The 27,981-nt window shown below is 36.1% G+C and overlaps 1 protein-coding gene and 1 long non-coding RNA gene across 3 annotated transcripts in view; both read left to right on the forward strand.

Moving 5' to 3' along the window:
* The window catches only part of LOC136025906 (uncharacterized), a 54,427-nt gene that overhangs the window by 2,984 nt on the left and 23,462 nt on the right, over window positions 1-27,981 (forward strand). The gene's annotated exons all lie outside the window — the stretch shown is intronic.
* Window positions 9,342-26,424, forward strand: LOC136025905 (uncharacterized). The gene is made up of 2 exons (XR_010617174.1): window positions 9,342-9,455; window positions 24,677-26,424. It is a non-coding gene; the product is annotated as an uncharacterized LOC136025905 (long non-coding RNA).

Genomic DNA, 27,981 nt, shown 5'->3' on the forward strand with positions numbered 1-27,981 from the left:
AATGCCACTTCTTACCTAATGTAAAATATTTTGTTTTTATTCTATCGTATTCACACCACTTCTTGGCTACCAAGGTCCTTGCGTCGACCCTGTACTGCGTTGCTACAGCTCTGTAGGAACTATGGGTCCCATGAACCACCACAGGACTAATGTAATACATAAATTGTATAACATAACCAATTTGAAATATAAAGACTGTAAACTCGATTTTAATCTTACCTAAGCTAGGGTATAGTCATTCCCTACTTATACCATAGTTGCATTCTTAAAAAATTAAAGAATGAAAATTTTTATTAAGATGAGTAAATTGACCGCTATCGAAGATCGTGTACACTTTGCACCTGATGACACGTGCCACGCATGGCAGAACTAGAACATATGCGTTGTGAAGAGATGCAGTTTGGAGGATGTTGACCACCGGAGCAATGCGTGGCGGAACAAGTCTTAATAAAAAGTTTCTACAAATTTGGCGGCAAAGGTGTAGAGTAATAAATAAAAAAAAATACGAATTGACCTTTTTTTAACCTTTATCTTAATAGAAATTCGCATTCTTTAATTTTTTAAGAATGCAACTATGCAATAAGTAGTGAATGACTATACCATAGCTTAGGTGAGATTAAAATCAAGTTCACAGTCTTTATATTTCAAATTGGATGTGCTATACAATTTGAAATATAAAGACTGTGAACTCGATTTTGATCTCTTAGACACTTCCAAAAATTTAATACAGGCTTCACAGTATAGTTAATTTTGATTACTTTTTAAATGAAAAAAAAACTTGCCAAGTGTTTCCGCTTCGATTTTCCGAATAGTTAAGTAATTTTGCCAAAATGTTTCTCTTATCTCACAAAAACACCATTTGTAACACACAATTTCTCTTTGGGTGGCAGAAACACTGCAAAAGTCAAGATTCAAATCAAAACTGAATATAATTTAAAGAAGAATTTTGTTTATTAAAAGATATTATTTAGGTTATAAAATAAAAACTGATTGGCAAGATAATTTTATTTGCAGCGATTTCTCTTCCTACCCCTTGACCTGGAACGGAAACAAATTACCTCTTAACACATAAGAATAAAATAATTATGTAAATTATATTTATATAAATAATTATATAAAAGTAACCCTTCTGAAAAAAGTATAATGGTGCTAATAGCTAACAAAAATTATGTATCTACACCTGTTCATGTTTAAAAAAAATTCTATGTTTACTACGGACTCCAGCGTCAAGCCTCAGTAAAGCCTGGAGCAAAGGATTGCTGTTTTTTTTTCAGGTGATAGAATGTCAAAATGTTCCAACATTTCTCAGTTATGTTCCATGCTCCGTCTCTGTCTTTAATTGGAACCAGTACATAATGACTGCTTTATCTACTCTTCTTAACATGCCAATACAATGTATTACTATTGCTTCATCGGGCTACATATTCCAGATCCCTGGAAATTTCATCCTTTTATTTCATTCTGCATCTCCTTAATTCATATTTTAATACCTTCTTAACTTCCCTTACCCTTCCCTCATATTACCTATCTCCCTGACACTTTCATGGTTGCTGTGTCAGATACAACCTAGTGAAGATTATTCCATCCATGTTCTATTATGTCAAATTCTAAACTCTCCAATATGATATGCAACTGCACTTGGAAGATTCATCCAATACACTCATCCTATCAACGTCAGAACTACCCAGAAGGTAGATAACACTACCTCTAAACTTTAGCTCTAAATTAGCCCTACAGACTATTAGATGGCGATCTTTTTCTTTCAGTATTGATAACACCATTCCTATATACCCTACAGTCTTTGGTCAATAATGCTAGACTTAAATTTACAGTAGCTTAATCTATAAGGATGATCCTCCCACCATCCAGTGGATATCATGTTAACTTATTGGCCATCTATGACCAAATACTGTATTGGTTGTAACTAGATTATCTACAAGGTTTCACCAATTTTTTACCGCTGCTATTTTCCGTCCTTACGCAAGATTTACATTTTCCTAAGCTGGGGTATAATTATTTCCCACTTATACCAACATGAGCATTAAAGTTCCCTAACTCTGTGATCCTATTTACTTGTCCCTGTTATTGTATGCAAAATTTGTCTGAGTCGCTACTGTTTCCGTTAGTCAGATCTACGGGGAATATACCACTGAGACTGGTATTTCTCACTTTTTGGTTATAAATAAAGCCACTAGAATTCTTTTATGAATAGCTTCCCTGCCTATGTACCCCATCCTTCCTATTTGAACTGTTCTTACAAAGGCCAGTAGCTCCTCATGGGTGGAATTATTTAATTCATTTCAAGTTTTAATTTCATTCCTTACTTTCATCTTATTCAACCACGGAAAATGTCTTCGATTTTTTCTTAGTAGAATCCTAGTAAAGAACAAACCACGGAGAATCAGGTGCCGGAGTCATCAAATATGACATCGTACCTCAGAAAGTTTTTTTTCAAAGATATATGTATTATCTATGCTACATCTTGGTTTATTGTGGCTAAATTCGACTCTTTGCTGTTAATGGGATAAAGCTTCTGCATTATTTTTAGGTTATTTTCATATTGATTTATATACTCTAGAGATAGATTTTTAGCTAAGGTGAATTTGAGAAACCCTTTTCAATTCCTAGTATAGGTCTTTTCTCTAGAAATTTCTATCAGCGCCATCTTTTTTCACATATTAATTAGGTCGCCATCTACATCGCCAATATCATATGGCACCATTTTTGTTGCTCTTCATATAACACTGGTCGATAGTTGCTAAGTACTTATTTTCCAACAAATATAATCAATTCTGATGCTGTTACGATCTAAACGACTACATCTGACTAGTTTTTAGCAAGAAAGACATTTCATTTAGCCATCAAGAAGTGAATATAATTGGAAATTCCAAAATTTAATGGCAATCACGCTGCGATAGAGGTGGCGAGAGAAAGGTAAGCAGAAGGGGGGTGAGTGAGTTGGTAGCAAGAGCCGTGGTACCCGCCGGGCGTGCCTCTTAAATTGCGGGGACAAGGTAACCAACCCTCAACACTTCCCTTACTTTTCTATTCATTGTTGCCAGAGCATCGCGGCGAAGTGATTCGGACATGTTTGGCCCACCTTCCTTAATTGCGGGGTAAGGGTTCAATAGCCAGACGAAATTTTGAGCTCAAAACACTCGGCGCTACTACTTGATTTGCAACTAAACAAATGAACCAACCACCATGTTCTGTTTGCAGTCAAAATGTAACGAAAAGCAGCGGCGGTGCAAAATGCACGAAATGCCATAAGTGGTGCCATCTGACGTGCGGAAAGACAAAATACTCACGTGAACTAGCAAGCATCTTTGTTTGCCCTAGCTGCAAGCCTGCGAATACAAGCTCACCTGCATCGGGAGTCAAAACCCGATCGAACCCAGAAGTAGCCCCTAGTCCAAATCTACCGCCGAAAAACAACTCAACTCCGATCAGCACAAACAACGATATGCCAACAACATTCAGAGGCAAAAACAACATCTCGGATCAGAGCTTGGGACAGGGAAAAGCCACCTTACCTGAAGCGGTCGAGCTCAGCGCTGCAAATGAACTATGCAGCTACTGTCATCTACAGACAGAAAATTCCACGGCCATCAAATGCTTTTTCTGTGGTGAATACGAGCACGCGGGATGTAGACAATTAAACGCCGATCTATTCCTAACAATTAAGAGCCTAGATCCTGATTCACGTCTTTTCCAATACGAATTCGAGAGCTGCAACAAAAGAAACGTATCGTTCCTGCAGCTAAAACTGAGGGAAGCGTTCCAGTTAAATGCACCCAGTCCTTCGCTCCCAGCTCCTGTTCCAACGGAAAGCACCATCCAAAGCTATGATACTACTGTTGATGTGATACTGAAGGCTGATAAGGAAAAACAACTTAGAGAAGGAAAACGGACAAATGTTGCGATCTTTGGTCTCCCGGAGTCAGAAGACACCTCTGACAAAGACTTGGTGATTAACCTAACTACAGAGAATGATTTGGGAGCTCACCTGCAGGACGACGACATTCGTGAGGTCGTACGCGTGGGAAGTCAAATAAATGGCAGTAAGCCACGCGTCTTAGTAGTCAAACTGAAGGACTCAGTCGACACAATCAAGAAGCGACAGAAGATTCTCAGCGCAGCCCCAAATCTAAGAAAATCGACCAACGAACTTGTAAAAAACCAGGTCTACATAAACCCTGATCGAACACCAATGCAAAGGGCACAACTGGCACAACAGCGTCGAGCAAAGTCGAGCCAAGGTCAGCAAGCACAGCAACACTCTAATGTTACTGGAAGCACCAATTCCAGGTCCAACGGGAACCAGAGAATGAGACAACAAGCGAGACCATCAAATGGTCCCAGCCAACGACAGCCCCAAAATTGACGAGAAAAAGGCCCAAGCCATACAAATGAATCCGAAAAAAAAATAAAATGCCTCTATTTCAACGCTGACTCTCTCTTAAACAAAATGGAGGAAGCAAAGCAGGTTATCAAACTGGAAAATCCGGATATTGTGGCAATAGTAGAAGTTAAACCAAAAAACTACAGATACTTACCTACCGTCACAGAGCTCAGTATCGAAGATTATTATCTGTATGAACAAAATCTGGAAGAGAATACAGGTAGAGGGATAGTCTGCTATTGTCGAAAAGGCATCAACGTGCATCCAATATCGAGGTCAACCGACACGATTGAGCCCAAAGAAAGTCTGTGGATCTGCATTAAGTCTAAAACGACCAGACACTGTTCTTGGGATCTGTTATCGTAGCCCCAACAACACTGACACATCCGACGAAGCTCTGTTCTCGCAAATAGCAGCATTCGCTAAGAACACCAACCAAAAGCTTGCTATTATAGGAGATTTCAATCTCCCTAAGATAGACTGGAATAGGCGATACACCACGGAATCTACCGCAAGCTTGACGAGTAAATTCCTGGACGTTATTAACGAACACTTTCTAGAGCAGCTAATATCTGAGCCAACAAGGATGCGGGGATCTGACACACCAAGTATCCTCGACTTGTTACTAGTAAGCGATGGAGACCTGGTATCAGATATTAAGCAGTTGTCACCAATCGGTAAATCGGATCACTCGGTAATTGTGTTTACCTGGGAAACGGAGGTTTTGAGGACACGTGTGGCACTGAAACGTAACTACTACAAGGGAGATTACGTTGCTATGAGAAGAGAGCTTTCGGATGTCAACTGGACTGAAGAATTCAGTGGGTTGGAGTCGTTAGACACCATTTACACAAGGTTCACTAAGATTGTAGCCTCAATGGAAGAACAATTTATTCCTATGCACAATAAATACACCCGTGTTGCATTACCTAAAGCCAATATTGAACTGATTAGAGCAAAACAAAAAGCATGGAGAGACTACAAAAGTAATCGACTAAGTAACGACCGAGAGAAAACATTCAAGAGGCTCCGCAACAGGGTTCGAAAAGCAACAAGAAGAGAAGGAAAGCTTAGAGAACGTAAATTAGCTTTCTCCTTGAAAGAAAACCCAAAAATTTTCTGGAAATACGTGAACAGCAAAAGGAAAAACAAAGGTGGAGTCTCATCTCTTTACGATCCCGTGAAACAAAAGCTGGTACACGACCCCATGGACAAGGCAAATTTTCTCAACAGCCAGTTCTCTTCTGTTTTTAGTCAGGAACCTGAGAACGAAGACCACTTTAGCCGCGAGGAACCAATTCAGGGTATAAGCGAATTGATAAGACCGATAGAGATCAAACATAGCGATGTTCTAAAAAAACTCAGAGAACTTAACCCAAGCAAGTCCACAGGCCCAGACAATCTACATCCAAAACTGCTCATACTTTCTTGGTTCCGCTGCACTCACTCTTAGTAGAGAAGAAAGAGACCTAGGCATCTTAGTGGATTCTGAACTGAACTTCAGTAGCCACTATGAAGCTGTCTTCAAGAAGGCTTCCAAAGTTGCTGGTATGATCAGAAGAAACTTCTCGTGCGAGGACGACAAAATGCTTGCTACGCTCTATAAGTCCCTTGTCCGCCCGATTCTTGAGCATGGACATTGTTCTACAAGACCATACTGCAACAAGGACATAGATGCTCTCGAAAATGTTCAGAGGAGGATAACTAAATTATCTCCCAGGTTACGCTTCCTTCCCTACGAAGAGCGGCTTAGAAAGCTTGAAATCCCAACCCTCGCATATAGATTCCATCGTGGTGATCTTATTGAAATGTACAAGCTCTGCAATGGAGCCTATGATAACGTACCAGCCCAGAGAATCGTGCAGTTCAATAAAAATCATCTCCGAGGACATCAGTACAAAGTGAGTATGGAACGTTTTTACAAGGACATGGGCCGATGGACTTTCGACAACCAAGTTGTTCAGCATTGGAACAACTTACCAGAAAGAGTAATCTGCTCCACAAACCTACGGACATTCAAGAAGGAAGTTGATGAATATTATTCAAGTGACATTTTCTCCTTATGCAAATTTAGAAGAAATGCAAATTAAGATTTTTGTTTTGTAGAGGCTTAACGGCCTGCCATCAAATTTGCGAATATATTTATTTATTTATTTATTTAATAAAGGTAAAACAAGTACTTCGGCACGGAACTGCTCTAAGCCGTCCTCAGAACACAGAGAAAATCTGAGGATGACTTGTTGGAATTCCTTGCCTAAATGTATGCTTTGTCTTTTCGTTGCCAATTGAAGGAAATCACTCTTGTTTTGGTTTCTTAACTTTTTTTTTATCAAACGTTGTATATAGCCATTGTGGTCTTAGAATATGTTTATTGCTACTTCTACTACTACTATTGAATTAAACCAAATGAGTTTAAGTGCATCCAGGTTGCAAAAATGGGATTGGGACAATATCCTAGGAATGAAATAGAGTACTGAGAGTGCGACTGTCACTATTTGCTACCGCAACTACTGGCGAATTACTACTACTTGTGACAAAGCCTACTTGTGATTGTGAGTACTCGCAACCATGACCACATGGGACTAGAACTACTTGCAGCTGTGACTACTTCTGCTATTCGCAACTACTACTACTTGGGACTGCTACTACTAATTGCGATTACTGAGACAGTGACATTAGTGCTTGCGACAATTGCTACTACGTGCAACTGCTATTACAACTTGTGACGAGCACTAGTAATTGTGACTACTGCTACTACTTGCGACTACTATTACTTTTTGGGACTACTACTTACGATTGCGACTACTTCCGACTACTACTACTATTTGTGACTGCTATTACTTGCCACTACAACTACTACTTCTTGCAGCTACTACTACCGCTCGGGAATACTACTACTACTTCCGACTGTTGGGACTTCTGCTACTTCTTACAGCTAGTACTGAAACTGCTTGCGACTACTACTACTACTTGCGACACCTGCTACTTCTTGTGGGGTTTACTAGTACTGACGACAGCTACTACTACTTGTAACTCTTGCTATTAATTGCAAATATTGAATGTACTTCCCGCAACTGCTACTACTTACCACTACTACTGCTACTTTTGACTACCAGTACTGCTTGTAAACACTGCTATTACTTGCGACTGCAACTATACAACATGCGACTACTACTGCTGCTTACAATTACTACTTGTGACCATTACCCCAATTTGCGACTACTACTACTTGCGACTAATGCTACTCCTTGCAAGAACTACTACTACTTGTGACGACTGCTACTACTACTTGACGACTGCTAATGCCACTTGTGACTACTACTTTTACTGAAACTACTATTACTGTCAGCTTTAAATAGAGATTCTTCCTCACTTGGATTTTTTCTTCTTTTTTCCAAAACTTGTTTTGAAACTTCGGGCTTCTGATGGCAAAGTTTAATAACCGCTTCTACCATCTAAGTTGATTTGGGCTTAAACTCTAAAAAAGGCTAAGTCACATACACTCATGCACTACCATGTTGTGTCGATACTTAACAACTCATTCTGGTAGATATATCGATGACAAAATGCAGTGAACTCTTCCCTCTGCACTAGTCAGCAAGAAGTATATTCTTAATAGGTGCATAGAAATTCTTCCTAATTTTAGCAAAATTTTATTGTAATCTATAAATTCTTGTGTCTTGATGTCCCAATGACAAGAAACTAGGGGCTTATCCCATTTCCCTATCCTAAAAAGGTCTGGTGGATTCCTGATCCTCCGAAGGATAGCAAAGATTTTAGCTCCTACTTTCCCTAAAGTGTTAATCTCCTTAGCCTCGACAGGCAAATGTTCAAATGACAACAATCTAAAAACTTCCCATTCTGCCACATCGATTAGAGTACGAAAACCATTCCAAAAGGCTTGCTGGGGCACCTTTGGACTCTTGCCTTTGATCAAGTTTGACTGAAATCTGACAATCTGTTCCCTTAGATGTTTTGACGACAATAATTTAGGTTCCTCTTCTCCCATAAAATTTAGAAAAGGTGTGGATCCCCAAAAGGACCACCTAGGACACTATCCCACTTCCGAAAAAGTTTTGTTACTGCTTGGTATCTCCTTTCAATAGATATCCTGAAGACAAAGTTAAGGTACCCCTCCCACGATTTTTTTTTCTCACGAAGTTTGATTGACATCCAGCTAATTTTTCCCTAAATGTCATCACGACCGGGATGTATAGATTCCCCTTCACGTAACGTTTACAGGCATTGGCTGTGTCCCGACACTGAAAATCCCCGATTAGAGTACCCGTTAACTATTTTTGAAGATATTCCAATTGCAAAATGTTATTGATTCCTTTCCCCCAACCACAGACGTTGAGCAAGACGCCCAGAGATAACTATTTAGGAACTTATTACTCACAATGTTTTGCGGAGATCCAACAACCTTTTCTTTTGCTTTGATTTTCCTATCGGTTTTCTTTGAGATCTGGCAACCCCTTCCAGTAAGTAAAAACGGACCGATCCCGAAAACGTCCTGGATTTCCCCCCTTTCCATCTGTGAGCTAGAGTGTGGCTTGATTTGTCTGAATATTAGTCTTTAGTCTAATATGCAATGTAAAATTTCAAAAATCTTGAACGAATAATTGGTTTTAAAATAAAGATAAAAATAATAAGATTTTGGGACTTCCATACTTGTATCCCCAGTATTTTCTTCTAGAAAGCAACTGGAAAATTTTGAATTTCTTGGTACTCTTATCGTCTATTAGAGCTTTGGCAGAAAAGCCATGCTCCTAAACGCAAATAACTTGAATGACTATTGACTATCTATTTTATATTGACAGAGTGGCCACGTTGTATGACTGCTTATCTTTTTAAGAAGTTGGCGTAATGTAGGCGTCTTTTTCGCAGATGCTTGCCAAAATTTTTCAGGATATTGTCGTCTGCTTTTTGCAGTTTACACAGTGTTACTCTAACTATTGTACAAACGCAATTGGTTTCCATAGTTTTGTTCTTTGTGCTTAGTTTTCGTTAATATCCTAAGCATTTCTATTTTGCAAGTCATGGTTCATAACTTGTAAGTATATTAATTACTGCTATTTTAAACCAACTTTGGGTTGATACATTTTGGCCCCATGTTTTACCGAGGAAGTTTGTTAAGCTTTTCTTTCGGGGACGATTTTGGTAGTAATTAATTTGAAAAAAAAAACAGTTTTTCTAATGAAGAAACAGGAAGGTTGAAACTTAAAACTATTGCCATATTATCTATAGCTTTTATCCTACAACGAGGGGTGGCTCTCTCTGAGAAATCATGTAGACCAGGTAGCACGTGCCAAGCCGGACAGAACTGTGCAAAGCATTTTGGAGAGTGCGCCAAGCATTTTTGAGGACTGTGTAAAGTGTTTTTCGTTACTGTGCCAGGTGTGCGGAAAATATGCCAAACGTGGTGGAGCTGTGTGGCACACGTGGCGGTCCAAGATATACACCGGGTGGCTGGAAGTTAGCGCCCCCTTGGCCTATAATGTAAACGTAAAAAATTTCTTGTGAGGAATTACCAAAAAACACCACTTTCCTGTGGTGTAGTCACTTTTGTTTCTTTTTAACTTGATTTGAATTAAATGAGGCCTATCCAAATATTCTACGACTTGTGGTTTGATTTGAGCATCCGTACGAAAAGAGAAAAAAAAAATTTAGTCTCAATTATAGGGATTCATTGATGCGTTTCCTTTTATGTCAATTTAACGTCACTTTTCAGTGACTCTATACTCTTGAAATTCTCAAAGGTTTATTTGGATAATCATACGTTACCATTCAGTAAATTGCTGTGTCAGGATTCTCTAGAAATTATGTCTCACTAGAAAGTTTGTCAAAGACACCCATGTAAAATTACGGTTACAATGAGTTTTCGTTACAGCAGTTTCTGCTGTAAACGATGGAGAATGGAAACCCTTTGATTAATGTTGTTAGGATGTTTTTCTGAGTATTTGACGATGGCGAATTTAATTGTGTAAGCATAAAAAAGCTATCTCTGCTCAAATCAATAAATTAACAAATATAAGACCTGAACTTATTTCTGTGTAAAGGGAAAGGGGCTTTACTAAGTCCATTTGCGGACATATTTTTAAGTGCACCTTCAGCAAGCATAAGACCGACACGATAGCGAAAAACATTATGTTAAAGACGTAAATATTGCAAGGTTTATTGTGTGTAATTGCCCTTTCATACGTCCTGCTTTATTCCGAAATTAGCTTTGCATACTCCTCAAAATTTGAGGCACAAAGGGCAAGGCACATCAGTCCTTGCCTTGGGGTTGTGGAGGACATGACATCCTTGGAAGGATAGTTATTAGTTCTGTTGACTATTATAGACAAAATAATTTTTTTTTCAAAATTCCAATTAGTGTAATGGGAAGGGGCTTCTAACAAGGGTAAGAAGGGCTTGTTGCCCTTCGATAGCTCTTGAACATCCTCCGGCGTTCCTTAGATATTGCTGATATGCCTTTGGACAATCAGCGTTCACACAGTTTGTTTTCATTGTGTTTGATATTCTTCTCAACATTCTTAAGGTTAGCACATTCTTACAAAATTTTTAACCTTAATACCCTGAGCCTTTTTGGAGACCTTGAATCAAACCTGCACCCTTTTCCCAATAAAAGACCTAAAAAGACCTTGGATTGAACTAAAACATTCAGTTTTCAATTGGAAGAAACCTCTCCAAAGTTTCTCTCTCCCTCCTCTAACGCAAAGCGCCCTCTAAAAAAGTGATAAGAGTAAGCATAGTAATTATAAAGGCATTAGCTGGGTTTCGATAGGAAGCAAATTACTTAGAATGATGATACTTTTAGACTAAGAGACACTGTAGATACAGTCTTAAGAGAATAAAAGTGTAGTTATAGGATAGGAGATGATGTGTTGAGTCACCATCCCCTTCTGTCGTCGGTTTTATATATTAGAAGTAAGTGTTCGATTCAGGCAGTAGAAGCGCTGTAGGCAAGGTCCTATCGTTGTATAACAAAATTTAGTACTTTTGTCTTATAGCCACCACACTCAAGATCTTGTATCGTGAACATGCGACAATTATCAGTTTTCATGTTCTTTGTACTAGACAATATTAGCTTCGGCTCGGTGGGAAACTACATTGACGCTATATTTTAATTAAACATTTAGTTGGTATTTTGGTTAGGTTTGACTAAGTTAGGTTAATTTAGGGTACGTATTTAAGATGGTTCTAGGCGTTTACCCCCCCCCCCCCCGGTGATTACCCCCCAGAAAAAGAAACCCGCACGAAAAATACCACTCCCCTTAAAATACGCCCCCACGGAAAATACCCCCTCAGAAAATACCCCGCCGCGGGAAACACCCCTCCAGTAAATACTCCCCAGAAAGTACCCCTCCGTGGAAAATAGGGCTTTCCAAATTTCAGAATTTTATTTTAATTTTTGTTTTTCTCCGTAGGGGGGGAGGAATCTTAGTACTTTATTATATGCCGCTCACTCAAGTTTATGCTGTGTAAAACTCGAGAACAAGCCAGTTTCTTCGTTAGTTTCTTTCAGCTTAGCACGAGACAAGACAAAGACAAGTGACAGAATAGACGGGAAATATACATTTGAGCTTTTGCATTTGCTCATAAGGGGAGGGGGGGTAATGTATTTGGACAGTCAGAAAAATAATTTTTACTTCATAATATGCAGAATAATTGTACCCAACACATGTTGCATACCCGCTATACTACACCCTCCCCCCTAGCAAATATATTACCCAAATTAGCTTCTAAAATAACAAGGAGACCAGTTTGTTCTCGGGTTTTACACATCGTAAACTGAAGCGAGTGGCGTATGAAACAGTTCGTGGTAATGAACTGTAGTTAGGAGCGACCCGACTCAATAGTAACCGAAACTCTAAAAATCGAATTTTAATACCAATAGTTACATAAAAAAAAATTGAATTTTTACGCTGATTCTAAATATATAAGTTTAATCAAGTTCAATTTTACCAGTCAAAAGTTACGAGCCTGAAAAAAATTATCTTATTTTAGAAAATGGGGGGGGAATTGGAGGGCACCTAGGCCCCCTCCCACGCTCATTTTTTTAAAAAAGTCACTAGATCGGAATTTTGAGACAGGCATTTTTTCAACATAGTCGAAAAACCGGATAATTAAGTCTTTCGGGACGACTTAATCTCTCACAATCCCCAGAGGAGGGGCTGCAAGTTACAAACTTTGACCATTGTTACATATAGTAATGGTTATTGGGACGTGTACAGACGTTTCCAGGGGGACTTTTTCACATTAAAGGGGGGTCGGGGGATACATGGGAAGATCGTTCCATGGAGGAATTTATCATGAGGGAAGAAAATTTCCATGAAAGGGCTGTAGGATTTTCTAGCATTATTAAAAAAAACAATAAGAAAATAAATAAAAAAAAGGTTTTTCAGGTGGAAGTAAGGAGCAGCATTATAACCAAAAACGGACAGAAATTATTACGTATGTAAGGGTGTTAGTCTCCTCCGCAATACCTCTCTCTTTACACTAAAGTATTTTTAGTAATTTCAATTATTTATTCTGGGGCCTTTGTGATTCAGGTGTCATTTTTAAAGAATTGGGACCATTCTTTTCAGCCCAAAAACCTAATAATTATGTCTTTGGGGACGACTTAATCCCCCACAGTCCCCGGGGGAGGGGCTGCAAGTTACAAACTTTGACCATCGTTTACATATAGTAATGGTTATTATGAAGTGCACAGGCGTTTAGAGGGGAACTTTTTCACGTTGGGGTGGGAGTGGGTCGGAGGAGCGGGGTTACGTGGGAGTATCTTTCCATGGAGGAATTTATCATGAGGGAATAGAGTTTCCATGAAGGGTGCACAGAATTTTCCAGCATTATTTAAAAAACAATGAGAAAATAATTTTTTTGCAACTGGAAGTAATGAGTAGGATTAAAACTTAAAGCGAACATAAGATGTTATGTATATAAGCGGGTTCGTCTCCTCCACAATACCTTGTTCTTTACGCTAAAGTATTTTTTAGTAATTTCAACTATTTAATCTGCGGCCTCTGTGATTGAGGGGTAATTCTTCAGGATTTGGGACAAAATTCAAGCTTTAGTGTAAAGAGCGAGATATTGACGAAGGGGCGAAACCCCTCATATACGTAATAAAAATACACACATATATAAGTTCGTTACGTATGCTAATTCGTAAGGTACGTAAGTGAATTATTAACAAAAATGTTCTTTAAAAAAAATCTAGTTGCACTTTTAAGTAGCAAAAAATTGGATGGTAACTAGGCCTCCTCCCCCAGCCCATTGTTTTTAATCAAAATCGTCCAATCAAAACTATGAGAAATCCATTTAGCAAAAAAATAATATGCAAATTTTGTTTGAACTATTCATGTGCGGTGAGCCAAAATCAAAACATACATTAACTCAAAAACGTTCAGAAATTAAATAAAAAAAAGGTTTTTTAACTGCAAGTAAGGTGTGACATTAAAACTTAAAACGAACAGGAATTATTCCGTATATGAAAGGGATTGTCCCCTCCTCTACGCCTCGCTCTTTACGCTAAAGTTTTTTTTTATGTTTTAAAAAGTAGAGTTGTGAGACAAAGTCAAACTTTAACGTAAAGAGCGAGGCTTTGAGGAGGGGACAATCCATTTCATATACGTAACAAATCCTGATCGTTTTAAGTTTTAATGTGACCCCTTTTCTTGTAGTTAAAAACAACTTGTTTTTCTTATTTAATAATATACAAGTACCAGAATTTTTCGAGGAAAAAATAAAAGGAGCGTGGCTGACAAACTTAATAATATTACGTTCACAAATAAGACGTTTTTAGGCAGTCATAATTGGAACAATTAAATCAAAGTCTTTCTTTTTTAAAGATAAAATAAGACCAAAGTAAAACAAATATACTTCGCCTTTTTGAACCTGACGGAGGAATGGATTAAAAAATGTCCACAAGAACAGGTGAATGTTGTGAGAAATATAAATAAACGTGGCCAAAAATACAAACAACTTGGAATATCTGGTAAAATGTTCCTCTAATAGTGACGTTAACCTTCGAAAATTTAGGGGAGGTTGGTTGTTGGTATTGTATGGGTGGTTGCTTAATAAAAATATTAAGTCACGCCCAATAGCCTTGCACCGCATTTTCGATTTTCAGTAGAAAAAGAATACACAGATTGAAATAAAATTTGGTGGTTTCATTCTGCATTTGCAAACATATGCACTTATCTCAGCCACTATTTAAATAGCCTTGTATGTTAAAGGAAATTTTCCAATAGTCTTGCACCTCGCCTTGAAAACCAACAGATGGTCAAGTTCACCTAAGCTGTCTATGGCAGCAACATCGAAGACTACCAAGACAAAATATTAGGTCATGCCCAATAGACCTGCACCGCATTTTCGATTTTCGGTAGAAAAAGACTACACAGATTGAAATGAAATTTGGGGGTTTCATTCTGCATTTGCAAACATATGCACTTATCTTAGCCACTATCTAAATAGCCTTGCATGTGAAAGGAAATTTTCCAATAGTCTTGCACTTCGCCTTCAAAACCAACAGATGGTCAAGTTCACCTAAGCTGTCAATGGCAGCAACATCGAAGACTACCAAGACAAAATATTAGGTCATACCCAATAGACCTGCTCCGCATTTTCGATTTTCGGTAGAAAAAGACTATTATTCCAAAGATTATCAAGACAAAAATATTAATTTAACATTAAAATTAAATTTAAATTCAACGTCTAAACCTTTACAAACCTCTATTTGGAGACTCTTGTTAAATTTCTGTAATTTAAGATTTACAGGAAGTCAGTTTTTTGTTCCTGGTTGGAGTCTTCTAATGAAGGAAAAGAATCTTGAATATGCCCTCCCTTTTTCTGCTCTTTTACTTTTCAATGATTTTTTTTTAAGGAGGGTATGCAAATCTAGTCTCTTTGAAGTACTGTATTGGCAACCAATTTTAATCCAACAATCTAATTTAACTGCTATTTTATGACATGTGATGTCCAATTCGGCAAGTTATGATCTTCTCCAAATTCGGAGAATATTCCAAAGACTACCACGACAAAAATATTAAGTCACGCTCAATAGCTTTTTGGAGCATCAAAGCATTTTTTGTTCGGTTAAGGTGCGTCTTCAGGTCGATTTGCCAACTCCTTTACTGACCATCTGTAACCGCAAAAATCGTCTAGGGCCGTCACATAGATAAGTAAAATAGGAATTTCGTGGTTGCTGAGATCTATAAAAAGTATTCCTCATTGTTTTCGTTTTATCGTTGCTCAGATCTTATTCCTGGAGTCATCTAATTCCATCGCCTCAATCCTGAAATGGAAAATACAGTTTGTTCTCTATGAGACAATATTGCTTTGTTAATCACAGCTAGAAATCATGGGCTACAGTTGCTGCAATCCCTTTGCCGGGGTTGGTCACTGGAGCTTTTGTTAAACTTAAGCCATGACATTTGTCATGACATGCTAATGCTAGCTCCGGTTATTGTAGTGAATAATTATATTCTATTCTATTCTAAAAAAAAAAAAATATGCCTCTAGAGTGAATATTTCCCTTTCCCCTGACTTAAAAATACATTTGAACTTAGTTTGGAGCTCTTCCTCAACAGGAAAAGCAAAAAAAAAGGTGCAAAACGTACAGCCGAACATTATGTATCTTTAGCAAAGAAATGCCAAGAAAAGCTGTTTTTTTGTAATGTCTCTTTTGGGTGAAGTGTACAAGATAGGATGCAAAAAATGCTGGATTCTACTTTTGATTTATACAATCATATAACTTTATGCAACGTTTTTTGCAACTGAAATTAGGATTCATGCGTCACCTAGAAATATCACTTGGAAAAAAAGGTTCATGTTATATTTGAACATAAAGCATTAAATTGAAATAATTTGAATTTAATATTAAGTATCAATAAATGTTTAATTTTGAATTAAATACACAAAATGATTAATTGGCAAATAAAATAGAATAGAATATATTTATTCACTACAATAGCCGGAGCTAGCATTAGCATGTCATGACAAAAATAATTTATACCTTCAAAAACTCTGACGGGAAAATCTAAACAAACATTATATTAATCAACCACATATTAATCAAAAATTAAATATTAGTCGCGTCAATATTATTAAAATGACGGTTAAATATGGAACAAATGATTTGCAATATCTCTCAGTACTATAGGCTGAGCAAGTCAGTAACTGTGGACAATTCTTTTTTATTTGTCGGAGTCTAGTAACTGGTCCTTCAGTTGGGGGGCTCTCAAGATTGGGTAGTAGACGACAATGAGTTGGGAAATTCAAACAATTTAGTCCAAATGTATATGTTAAGCCATGTCTACGACTATCAAGTGATTCTAAATTTAGTTGTTTCAGTGCATCCTAGTAAGTTGAGTAGTTTTGTCCAAGTATAGTTTTTACAGCTCTTTTTGCATCGTCTCAAGTCTGTCTGTTTGATCTTTTGTCAATCCCGGATGCCAAGCAGGGCATACATACTCAAGAGAAGGTCTAACATAACTGCAGTATACAGACTTAAATACCTCAGTTGGTGTACCGAATCTTTTTAGGTTGGAAAATGAATGTAAAAGCGATGCGCCTTTTTTAGTCAGATAGTCAACGGGCGAATTCCAACTTAAATCATCGTCCAGCAGTATCCCAAGTATTTTAACAATTTTCTTTGTTGGCAGTATGGAATTATGAGAAGAGTGGTTGTTACCCTTTAGGAAGGAAAACGTCATATAAGAGCTCTTAGTTTCACTCGAGCATTCTTACAACAAATGGACGGGCACCCATAGCCTTTGCTTCTTCCACAACTACATTATGATCAAGACTATCAAAAGCTTTGACTATGTCTTCAAATAATGCATCAACATAGGCCCCATTATTTTCTAAGTGCTTAAAGATAGTATCCAACAATGCAACCAAATAATGAACAGTACTATGCCCGGATCTAAATCCAGATTGTTGGGGATCAATATTATCATTTATGTCCTCAAATGAACAATCAAAAATAAAACTTTCAAATACTTTTGAGAGAGCTGGTGTTTTCGAAATTGGCCTCATCTCGGTAATATCTTTAGGTGCCTTGCATTTGGGGATTGGCGTTACATACGCCTGTTTAAAAATACATGGGAAAACACCATCAATAAAACGTTGGTTAAAAATTTCCGTTAAAGGAGTTAATAAAAGATCAGCACACTCAATACTCAATAATCAATTTAATTGGTATCTCACTAGGATAACTAGATTTACGAGAATAGAGTGCCTTCAACTTTTTAGGAACTGAACAAATCTCTAGTATAGGGATATTTGAAACTGAATCATTCGGTGGTAATTTTCTTAGTTGCGGATGGATTTTTCAAATTGATGCAAAAAAGTCATTAATTTCACTAGGTAACAGGGGTTTACCATTGACATCTCTCACTTCAACTCTAGTTACTTTTTTGCCGATAATGCTCTGAACTAAATCATGGAACTTCCTTGGGTTGGATTTATATATTTTGCTTATTATTTTAGACCCATACTGCTTACGTGAACATCTTATTTTATATACAATTAAATTTCTTACTCTTATGAAATCTTTTACGGGTCCAGTTAAATGCAATTCGTTTCTCACTTTTATCAGATTCCAAATCTCTTGAGTAATCCATGGTTCATCATTAGATTTCACATACATTTTTTTTTGTGGGAAAATTTCACAGTATTTTTCGAACAGTTCCTCACAGAATAAACTTGCCATTTTGTCACCGTCAGACAATGAGAAAATATCACGCCAGTCACGATCTGTGAGCCAATTCTTGTAGAGATTTACTAGTTCAGGTGTGAAAGGCCTGTACACCACACTATTTATTTGTCTATTTGAGATAAAATGATTGGGTGTCCAAGCAACACACAGGTGATCACTCAAACCTAATGGGGGTAATGTAACTGGAGTATTATAATATTCAGGACAGTTGCTAAAAATGAGATCCAACATACGGTTACCTCTTATGGGCACCTTGACAACCCGCTTAAGTGATAGTGAATTACTTAGCCATTTGGCATCTAAGTCATTAAAATCACCACACATTATGATACCAGCATTAGGATACAAGGATCGTACATTGTCAGTGCAATTCTGTAAGTAATTCACAAGGTCTTCACGATAGGGGCCACGGGGTGGATAGTAAGCAACACATATTACCAGTGATGCCACTTCCTTGGGAAGCTTCTTAGGCCTGCACCACAACCATAATACTTCAAAACCATGCTTATTTGGTATATTACTGAAAGTGAAAACTCGATTTCTAATAGACGATCAACAAATAATACCAACACCACCATCATGTGTTACTGTAATATCATCGGGTGTCATTCTAGGTTTGAAATAGGTATCACATCCTTCAAATGCTACAACATCTTCAGTCGCGGACCATGATTCACAGATACAAGCAATATCAACAAGTTCATTCTTCAAGCAAAGTTCAACCTCTTCTAATTTGTTCATAAGTGACCGGACATTTGATAATATTATTTTCGGAAATATATAGGGATGAAAGAAGGGTCTTACACTGCAGTCTCGAATCTCCTTGCCAGCACATTGAATCGGTTCCAAGTTGGGATACTCGGAAGACATGGTTTGAGGGGTGGGCGAATCTCTGATTTCTTTGAAATTCCAAACTGGTTGGTTGCTAGTACTGGATATATTGTCGGAAGGCTGGCAGATGTTGGTTCTTGCCCGTTTCTCCAAGGTTTTACGAGGAGTGGTTGGTATGAGGGGGGAGGGATCCGCATTGGCTGATTTAAGACAGGTGGTTTCAGCTTCAAGCTCATAAGTGGGACTGGAAATTGTTGTCTTTGGCAACCATGTTTTAACAGAGGTGGAATTTTTCGCTCCCCGTTTTTTGAACTTCGCAATTCAGTATTGGAACGTAGCTTTTTCCTTCTGTGGGAAGTGAGATGCACATTAGGACAACAGTTTATTAAACAAAGGCCATGAGCAATTTTTTTACACAGAGATCTGTGAGGCAGAATACCACACTCATCACGGCAGATGCCTTTGAAATAATCCACGCAAATATGGAGAAACGTGCAATTCTCCGCCTTTCTACAGCCTCGCATTATGTGAAATCTGCAGACACGTCGTTCAGGAATATGGTCTGTTGTAAGACCCTCTTCATTTGTATGCGGAGACTGAGAATACTCTAGGTCGGTTTGTGTTGTTTGACTAGTAACAAAGCTACTGCATTGAACAGATACACAGATACTGCATTAAACAAAATAGGTTGGGTTTCAAGCTTTTCGTCAAATAGTTGTTTTTTCCTGGACAAATCTGTAAAAATCTTATGTATGTTGAGCACTATAGTGGAAATATCTACAGTAAACACAAATAAATTAGTTAGCAGGTGCATACAAAGATAGGCCTGACCTTGAGTACATGCTCCCTCCCAAAAAACAATTTAGTATTTAACGTTTTTTAGAGATAACTTGCTTTTTATATCTTAGAGCTTGAATCCAATTCCCTCAGATTGATGAGACCCTCCTTAATTAAGTACTGTATACGTCCATGTGAAGATAGTCTTTCAGCTAAATCCATACCCTATAAATTTGTCTCATAGTCTATAGAACCTGAACAATGTATGGGAAAGTACTTGACAAAATGAATTTTTCAGAGATGAGGATTTTTCCTGAATTCTAATTTGAATATTAGATATTAGCAGTAGGGCTTTTATGCCTCATAATAGGGGGGGGGGGGCTCATAATTTTATATTTCATATAAAATATAAGGAAATTAACGTCAGATGTCTGAAATACTAGGGTAAGGGGGTTGCCGCTCCCCCTCCCCTGTCTAGGCATAGAACCGGTTCTGTTTGACAATATCCAAAGTTAAATTTCTTCCTCTAAATCATTAACACAGGAGTTCGAGATAATTCAACATTATAGATGTTCTAACTCTTCTTATGAGGGTTCTTCTTCTTATTCTTGCAACAGGACCAGGCTTTTTTCTGCGTCATCTGACGTTTGAAATAATACTGACGTTTGACGTTTTGGCGTTTGACGAATGATGTTTGAGATAACTCAACAGTATGGACAAATAACAACATGCCTAGATCCTGGATTGTGGTTTTTAATTGTTTTCCCCTTTCGTTTTACTGTCTTAATATCTATTTACGGTAATATTATATCCTTTATCTCCATTTTGTAATTATATTTATTTACTAGTTGTATAAATACTATATCTTTATAAAACCAGTATTTTTGGCTATCGGTTTTTTTTTTTGTTCTCTATTTCCTTTCTTAGTTTTACCAGTGATTTAATACTTGAAATTTTTATATATCTAAATGTGTTGAACTTGAAATAGCACTTGCTCTTTGGGATTTTTTGACGTGCTTATGCTAGCTTAAAGCTTTTGTAGTGAATAAACATAAGCTATTCTTAACGAACTGTCACATAGATGTGAGACTGGAAGACTGGGGCTCTTTTGTTGCTTGTCCTACAACAGAAGCTTTAGATCGAACCTCCTCTGACGATAATAGCAATGGGGGTTTTATGCCTCATAATCTGGGGGAAGGGGGCTATTGTGTACCACAGGTATAATTTTCATATAAAAGAAAAAGAATTTAACGTCAGATGTCATAAAAACTAGGGTAAGGGGGTAGCTGCCCGCTGTCGGGGCCTAGAACCGGTCCAGAAGTTAAATTTCTATCTTTACATCATCAACAAAGGAATTCGAGATAATCCAAAATTATGGATGTTTCAATTCTCTTCTTCTTGCAACAGGACCAGGTGATTTTCTGTGGCATCCGACGTTTGAAATTCGATTTTTTTTTTTTTTTTTTTTTTTTTTTTTTTTTTTTTACCATAAGCTCCTCGTACTCACGGTAAGGTTAGTCACGAGGATGGTTCGAATCAGCTTGATCTGATTTATTCAAAATGTGGTGACATAAAACTTTTCACAAATTTTGACTAAAATGCCTGCAGTCTCACTTTTAGCATCACATTCTTCCTCTCAACCAAAACGACTTGGAAACTGATTAATAGTTTCCAATTACTAATTGCTATTAATTATAATTACTATTGTCATTAGTAATTGCTAATTGCTGTTGTTACGATATTACTAATTATTAGTTATCATCAATAACATTACTAATTCTAACTGCTCATTATATGGACTAATAATATGAATGATAAAAAAAAAATATAAAATGAAAAATAATAAAATGAAAATAATAATAATAATATGAATAATAAAATGAGTAATTAATAATAGTTATTCATTAATACTATTACTAATTACTATTAATAATAACTCTATATAGAAACTAATAACTTATTATTATGCAAAACTGATTATAAAGAATGTCATTAGATTCTCCTCAAAGACTGCTGCATTTTGGCAACACGAAGATATCGTTATCTTTATTCGAGGGGGGGGGGGCAAAATCTCCGTGATTCGCACTAAATTAAACTAAAATACTATAAATGTGCTAATTAGATGTATTATCTTCATTGAAATTAAAAATATAAAATTTTCATAAGTCATTTAGGATAAAAATGTCATTTAGGTAAATGTAAAAAGAAAATGTCATATGAATAAAGTATCATTTAAATGCAAATGGCAAATAAACAACATGCCTAGATCCTGAATTGAAGTTTTTAATCTTTTCCTTTTGTCTCACTGTCTTAATATCTATTTATAGAAATACTAGCTGTTGGGGTGGCGCTTCGCGCCACCCCAACACCTAGTTGGTGGGGGCGCTTCGCGCCCCCCCAAGCCCCCCCGCGCGCGTAAGTCGTTACGCGCCATAATAGTTACGCGCCATTGTAGTTGTGTCCCGATGTCCCACCTGTGAATATAGATATATATATATATATATGGTTTTAACTACGTAAAACTTGCGAATATACAACATTCTTTGCTGTCCCATTGTCTTTGCATATAAATAGATTGTCAGGTTTACCGACTCTTGAACATGCAACATATAATGGTCCATGGGAAAACAATCTGTATTCAGATCTATACCTCATGATTCTAATGATTGCCCTTGAGCTTTGTTGATGGTGATTGCTAATCGACCATTCCCTGTCCCGGTGTCCCGGTCGTCATTTACATCCCCCTGTTTCCTCCGGTGTCCCCGTTGTAGTTGTGTCCCTGTGTCCCGGTCGTCATTTATATTCCCTGTGTCCCGGTCGTCATTTGTATCCCGGTGTACCGGTCTGTATATACATTCGTTTTTTAGTTTTGTTTTTCTCCTTTATTTTTTTCCTTTTTTTTTCTTTTTTAGTTTATTTAGATTTTTAGATTTTTTTGTTTTTTTATTAGTTTTTAGTTTTTTTTTCTTTTTAGTTTTTTTGTAGTTTTTACCTTCTTTTTAGTTTTGTTAATTTTTTTTTTACTTATGTCCTGGTCGTCATTTATACTCCCTATGTCCCGGTGCTTTGTTGATTGCTAATCGAACATTCCTTTTGTCCTGGTCGCTTTCTCTTTGAGTGTCGTCATTTATTTTTTTCTTTTTTAGTTCTTTTAGTTTTTACCTTTTTTAGTTTTTTTTAGTTTTTTAGATGAAAATTTTTTTTAGTTTTTTCCTTTTTTTCTTTTTAGTTTTTATTGGTTTTTACCTTTATGTTAGCTTATTTTTCAGTTTTTTCCTTTTTTTTAGTTTTTTTTTATTTTTTATTTTTTTTAGTTTTTTACCTTTTTTTAGTTTTTTTAGTTTTTTTAGTTTTTTTAGTTTTTTAGCTTTTTTACTTTTTTTATTAGTTTTTTTGTAGTTTTTGCCTTTTTTTAGTTTTTTCAGTTTTTTTTTTTAGTTTTTTATTGGTTTTTACCTTTATTTTAGCTTATTTTTCAGTTTTTTCCTTTTTTTTAGTTTTTTTTAGTTTTTAGTTTTTTTAGTTTTTTACCTTTTTTTAGTTTTTTTAGTTTTTTTAGTTTTTTAGCTTTTTTATTTTTTTATTAGTTTTTAGTTTTTTTTGTAGTTTTTGCCTTTTTTTTAGTTTTTTTAGTTTTTTAGCTTTTTTATTAGTTTTTAGTTTTTTTTTGTAGTTTTTGCCTTTTTTTAGTTTGACAACTTATTTTTATATATATAGATAGTTTTTTTTTTTTACTTATGTCCTGGTCGTCATTTATACTCCCTGTGTCCCGGTGCTTTGTTGATTGCTAATCGAACATTCCTTTTGTCCTGGTCGCTTTCTCTTTGAGTGTCGTCATTTATTAGTTTTTTCCTTTTTTTCTTTTTAGTTTTTTATTGGTTTTTACCTTTATTTTAGCTTATTTTTCAGTTTTTTCCTTTTTTTTAGTTTTTTTTTATTTTTTATTTTTTTTAGTTTTTTACCTTTTTTTAGTTTTTTTAGTTTTTTAGCTTTTTTACTTTTTTTATTAGTTTTTAGTTTTTTTTTGTAGTTTTTGCCTTTTTTTAGTTTTTTCAGTTTTTTTTTTAGTTTTTTATTGGTTTTTACCTTTATAGTTTTTTTAGTTTTTTAGCTTTTTTATTTTTTTTATTAGTTTTTAGTTTTTTTTGTAGTTTTTGCCTTTTTTTAGTTTTTTCAGTTTTGACGTCACCTAATCCAGTTTTTTCAGGTGACGTCACCTGACACATCCATCCACACATCCACAGACAGACAACTTATTTTTATATATATAGATTATATCCTTTGTCTCCATTTTGTAATTATATATATTTATTTACAGTTATATAAATACTATTTCTTTATATCTAGTTCCTAATATTTAGCATAGCCTTTATAAATTTACAAAAATCAATATTTTTTGCTATCGGTATTTATTTTTTTTTTGTCTAGTATTTCTTTTCTCAGTTTAACCAGTGATTTAATATTTGAATTTCCATTAAATTTTAATGTGTTGAACTTGAAATAGCACTTGCTACTTGGAATTTTTCATTTCATTTATTTTTTTTATTGACGAGCTTATCCTAGCTTGAAGCTTTGTAGCGAATAGGCATATGCTATTCTTAGCGAAATCTCACATCGATGCGGGGTTGGAAGACTGGGTCTTTTTGGATGCTGGTCTTACAAAAGCGGCTTTAGACCTAACCTCCTCCTACTAATTCTAGAAAAACTCTAGAAATAAAGGCGTGATTATTTATTATCGAAAAAACAGAAGGAAATACAAAAGAATTCTTGTTGTTAAAAACTCAAAAGGGTGACTCAAATATAAAGTAGGCTATATTAATGTCATAGGTGAAAATGGGTACAACTATCAGGGTATGAGAAAGGGTACTGGAAAGATGAAAAAAGAACATTTTCAATGTTTCAATAATTATTTACAATGTTCAAATTATTTTCCTTTGTTTTAGCGTACGCTGACCTTCAGACAAGAAAAGAAACCCGAGAATCAGCATGGAGGAAGCCAGGCTGGGACGAATGTGTTGCATATACTGTCCCTTTGATTAAGAAGATGGAAAGTCGAATTTTGTATCCGCTGTCTTTCTCGCCAACTCATTAGTTTATTTGAATCTGTTTTATGTTTAAGATTACCAAACTTTTGTTTTAGGGTAGCATTTGTCTTTGTTTGAGAATTTAGTTGTTTAATATTTCCGTTTAGTTGATTTTTGTAATATTCGCTATTGTTTTCGGTGGTATCAAACTAATTAGGCCTTTTTCCAGATTTTCGACATGTTAATGTCAAATAATTAATTAACCTTTATCTTTTCATATTCAGTCCAATTATAAATATAATTAACTTCGTACTCTATGTTCCAATTCATAAGCAAACGCAAGAACGTTCTTATAATTTTTCTACCAAATGTTAAATTAAAATTTTAAATTAAAATTAATTGGAATCAAAACTAATGGTTGCGATTAAAACTGTTTTTAACTCCCTCCGTTTTTGCCTCACATTCAATTGGTTTCGTCTCTGAACGGCTCTATCTTAATTGGAATTCATTGGCAAAAAATGTATTTTTGAATAACGTGATGATAAGTTCAAATATTGACTATGAAGGAACGGTCAAAATGATTTTAGGGTGATTTTCTACATCATTTTCATCGCGAGTAAAGATCGTATCTGAAATTCTCATATTTCTTTGATCAATGACAAAATTGTTTACTAAGCTGTTCTCAAAGGGAGGATCATCATGAAAGCGTATATTCAATCAAGCTTTGATCTACATTGCACTGCTGATCCTCCTCTTGAAGACAACTTAGCCAACAGTTTTTGACAGTTATCACAGAAGTGCGAAAATGTCAGATGCGACCGTTTATGACGTGACAGTGATAATATGCATATGATTACAGGAAATAAGAAGCCAGGTTGTGAAGTCTATGTTTAGAAAGTAAGCGATTTATGTTGGAATTTCCAAAAAGGTGTATGTTAACAATAGCGTATATTCATCAAATCGGTTTCACATTGTATCTAGTGTCCAGATGTAACTAAAGTCGTTACACTCGTGACAACGAAACGTTGAGAATTAAATAAATCGTGAAACAGGTCGTAAGAATTAAATTTTGGGCCTAAATTAGTTAGTATTGAAACAGAAAATGCGTGTTCATGCCTATCAGTGATTTCTTACGCTCTGGTAAAACAGTCTCAGTCACCAAAAACGAATATTTGGCCTTGAATAGCATTAAATTTTTGTTTTTTGCTGTAAAATCGTTTTTGTTTTTCTATCAAGAATTTTGAAATTACTATTATCCAGCTTTTAGTTCTCATAAATACGAAGCTCACGTTTTTGCGAAAATTGATTTTTATTGGTGACTAATTTTTAGCCAGAATATGAGGTAAACGTATTGCAGTTTTAGCTTAGTCAGATCTTTAATCTAAAAATGTAAAGAAACAGATGAACCATACAGTTAACAAAAGCTACATAAATAACGCTGTGTGTTAAACTTACTTCACTTTTAAAGCAAGCAAATAGTTTTTTCTATTATGGCAGCAAAACAAAATCCTTTCCAAGGATGTCCCTTCTATGTTCTTTTTGACTATATTATTTTAGGCAATATTATTTGTGGCATTTATCTGGTTTGTTTTGAAGGATAGATTTCCAGTTGGTGATTTTAAGGCTGTAGAGAAGATGTACTTAAAATAAACCTAAATAAAATTTTATCGCTCAGTATTGGAAGAAATTGTTTCCTTCTCTGTTTAGAATTATGCGGCATAATTAATAAGCAAAATTAGAGGAAAAAATGGTTTTGCCAACTATTAAATTACTTCATAGAAATCTATGGCTAAGGCAAGATACATTCTGTGGCTGGAAACTCTGGATTCTTTGCGACATTTGATTTTTCAAGGCTGCCCTGTGATCTAAAGAAATCAGGGAAGGGCTTGGGTGATGACTCCCAAATCGTATTAAGAGTAGCCGTCATAGAAATGTTAATGGCAGCACCATTAGCAGGAATAGGTGTAGTAAGAGAAGTATCAGCTTAGGGAGATTTCTTCCACAACAAACGCTTTCTTTTTACGGGTTCTATGCTTTGTGTAAACCCAAGTGTCCTCAAATTTTCAATTGTCAAATCACTGATAGAAGAAGTTCAACATACTTAAATATTCAAAGTTGTGAAGAGGAGAGGGAGTTCACTTTGAATTCCCCAACTATACAGACTAAATATCTTTGTATGAGTTTTAGTTTAACAATACATGACATATCGTTCTGCGAAAACATGTTTGTGATTACTCTGTTCTGAAATTGGCTATTTGTTTTTTGGTACTGTTATCCCCGGGAATAGGTCAATGATTTTTCCTTGGAATCATAATTGGTCGATTTCTCGACTGTGTTGAAATGGCTATCTTCAAATTCTTGTCTGGTACCATTTGTGTCTGCAATTGTACTCGAGGACACGAAAGGTGGCTGATTGTCCTCGCAGTATACTTGATATACGTCATTTCAACGTAGCATTTTATAATTAAATCATTGACTTTTGGATTGATCCTTTATACTTCTTCTTTAACGCTCTTCACAAATTTTTATTTCTGTACTATCGCCGTGTACTGTCCCTAAAATATCTAGCATCATTCCTACATGATGTTATTTCCTCTTTCTAATCTAACATCGCTTCAATCTTTCTAATAGAAAATGTCATCATTTGTATGCTAGGCCATTTGCTCTTTAGCATTCTTTCTCGACCTTATTAGCTCTCCTTTCGAGTTGATCAAATTGGGGCTCCCCTGAATGGCAATAGCTTCACTTCACTCCTTGCTATGGGTCGTGTTTTATGCTATAACTTCTCAGGACTTGAAAATGCTTCTTCTCAGTATTCAATTTGAGCTTCTTTTTTTCTTCTCATATGGAGGAAGACAAGAATGATAATATATTGACATTTAAGTGATATATGCCACAGGTTTTTTTTGGTGGGTGGATTCAATGCTGTCAGTTCGGAGGAGGTGAGGGAAAATTGGACCTTGCCCTGGCATTTTGAAGAATGCCTTGGAACAAGGTATCAAGTTCCTGTTTTTGCTAGGTTTGATAATTGTATTTTTTATCTTCGTTTAAAAAATTACCCCCCCCCTCCTACATTTTCGTGAATTGATGATGCCGTTAGACCAATTACTATCAATATGTTCGTGTGCTTTATTCTCTTAACGTTAGTTGAGGAACGGCTAAACATCAGAGGTGTAATTTTATATAGAGCAGGGGGAGGGGGCAATTGCCACTTTCAGGCCTAA

The sequence above is a fragment of the Artemia franciscana genome, chromosome 4 (assembly GCF_032884065.1).
Source record: "Artemia franciscana chromosome 4, ASM3288406v1, whole genome shotgun sequence".
Taxonomy (NCBI): domain Eukaryota; kingdom Metazoa; phylum Arthropoda; class Branchiopoda; order Anostraca; family Artemiidae; genus Artemia; species Artemia franciscana.